At 43.4% G+C, this 2,621-nt stretch overlaps 1 pseudogene; it reads left to right on the top strand.

Annotated features, from left to right (window-relative positions):
* Positions 1-468: 468 nt before the first annotated feature.
* On the top strand, positions 469-1,113 carry LOC137226828 (TIP41-like protein; annotated as a pseudogene).
* Positions 1,114-2,621: the final 1,508 nt, after the last annotated feature.

Raw genomic sequence — 2,621 nt, 5'->3', positions numbered from 1 at the left:
AGCTATGCTGTTGTTTCTCTGGACTGCTCCTCCCTTATCTCTGCACACCCTCCCTTCCCTGATTAACAAGCGTCTGAAAGGCTTCCATGCCCAGGAGCCCAACAGGAGCTCAGTTTCAGTATCATCAGAGAGAGGACCAAGAACTGGAGCAGAAGCGTGGCCTGGACACACAGACAGGAGGATCCCAGAGAAAGCGGGACCCTATGGCCGGGCAGAGACTTTCCAGACCAAGGAATCCTGCTCAATCTCTGGGAGAAAAGATGGACTTGGGGCGACCTGTGCATACAGGCACCCTCTGCATGGAGGTCAGGCCCTCCCAGCACCTCCCCCAGCCCAGATTTTTAGGAGAGCAGCCAGGGAACATGAGGGCTCTGAGAATACCAAGTCCCCCCTCTGACCTTTAAGAAGTAACAGACCCGGTCGGCCGCCGCTGCCACTGCCGCCAATGCTCCAGCCTGTTCCGTGTGGCCCACACGGGCCCCGCCGCGGCCATGATGATCCACGGCTTCCAGAGCGGCCACCAGGACTTCTCCTTCGGGCCCTGGAAGGTGACGGCGTCCAAGACCCACATCGTGAAGTCAGCGGATGCGGAGAAGTTAGCTGATGAATTGCATACGCCATCTTTCCCTGAAATGATGTTTGGAGACAACGTTTTAAGAGTCCAGCATGTCTCCGGCTTTGGGATTGAGTTCAATGCTACAGATGCATTAAGATGTGTGAACAACTACCAAGGAATGCTTAAACTAGCCTGTGCCGAAGAGTGGCAGGAAAGCAGGACGGAGGGTAGCACTCTAAGGAAGTTATTAAACCGTATGATTGGACCTATACACAGATTATAAGGGAACATTACTTGGAGAACCACTTAAGCTAAAGGTTGTACCTACAACAGATCATATAGATGCAGAGAAACTGAAAGCCAGAGAACAGATTCAGTTTTTTGAAGAAGTTCTCCTGTTTGAGGATGAACTTCATGGAGTTTCAAGCCTGAGTGTGAAAATTAGAGTAACGCCTTCTAGCTTTTTCTTGCTGTTGTGGTTTTTCTTGAGAATTGATGGGGTGCTTATTAGGATGAATGACACAAGACTTTACCATGAGGTATCTATTCTCATTTAATGAAAGTACTAATTGACATTGGGCTTGTTCGCATTGTTACATTGTCAGTCTGACAGTTTGAAATGCAGTAATGCTTTATATTATATAGCTATTCGTCTAACCTTTAAGATCGGGTGTGTCATATTCACTGTTGACTGCACAGTTATCGAAACATTACATCTTCTTTTCCAAAAGTTCTACAAGTTGAACATGTTTTCCAAAAGACACTCCCTGGTAAAGGGGAGTCTGATACTTTTAAAAAACCTCTTAAACTTAATCTGTTTAAGAAAACTGTCCCTTAACGCTTACTTTTTTTGTGGTATGTGTTGTTTATGTAATGTCCTGATATTAGAAATAGCAATCTCATGGCCTCCAGAAATTTTTATTATACAATTATTTTGATAGTTGTTTTAATGTTTGAAAGCTCTGTGCTCCATTTCAAGGAACTGTTAACATATGAAGTTTTCAAAAAAATAAGTGAAGCAAGTTGGGGGGAGGCTTAAATTGAGTCATGAAAATTCTTCTTGTAGCTTTATTGCAGCCTATCCTTTTTTTTTTTTTTTTTTTTTTGTGCGGTACGCGGGCCTCAGTGCTGTGGCCTCTCCCGTTGCGGAGCACAGGCTCTGGACGCGCAGGCTCAGCGGCCATGGTTCACGGGCCCAGCCGCTCCACGGCATGTGGGATCTTCCCGGACCGGGCCACGAACCCGTGTCCCCTGCATCGGCAGGCGGACTCTCAACCACTGCGCCACAAGGGAAGCCCTATAGCAGCTTATCCTTTTTGAATGAATTTTTAACGTCATATTTGTGATCATATAGAATGACAAATGAGAGAAGAAACCAGCAGTATCAGGGTAATCATAGTAATAGTTAACCCTCCTAACAACCCTATGAAATAGATGCTATTATTATCTCTGTTTTATAGCTGAGACAACTAAGGCAAAGACAGATTAAGTAACTTGCCCATGTTATACAGTTAATAGGTGGCAGAACTGGAATTTAAGCCCAGTAAGATGTGATTGGATTGGTATTTTCCTAAATCCTGCACTTTCTTTGAAAGTGAATAACATGGTCACTGTGATGGATTTTTTCTTTTTAAAAGTGATAGTAAAATACTAAAAATAAGCTATACTTTACTCCCTCAGAAAAAATGAAATCTAAATTTTTAGAAATGCTTATACTTTAACTCAACAATATTGACTTCTTTTTCAGAATTTATCCTCAAAAGATTCTTACATACAGTAACCCACACATATTAATCAGGCAGCTGTATAGAGTTGTATGCATATAAATAGTCATGGCGATGCTATTGTTTATAATAGCTAAAAGGAAAGAAGTAAGATGCTATAATGCCCCTTGAATGAGCATTGATTAAATGGCCATTTATATCCTGTTGGCCTACAACAAATAGACTGCCAGATATTTCTCCGGCAAAGTTGGATTTATTCGGGATCAGCAGAAAATTGCAATTCAGGTCTGCAACCACGGTGGGCCATGTGCAAGTCCCCACACGGCAAGGGAAGGAGAAGG

This window comes from Pseudorca crassidens, chromosome 6 (genome assembly GCF_039906515.1).
Source record: "Pseudorca crassidens isolate mPseCra1 chromosome 6, mPseCra1.hap1, whole genome shotgun sequence".
In the NCBI taxonomy this organism is placed as follows: domain Eukaryota; kingdom Metazoa; phylum Chordata; class Mammalia; order Artiodactyla; family Delphinidae; genus Pseudorca; species Pseudorca crassidens.
This window is presented reverse-complemented; position numbering and strand designations above follow the sequence as displayed.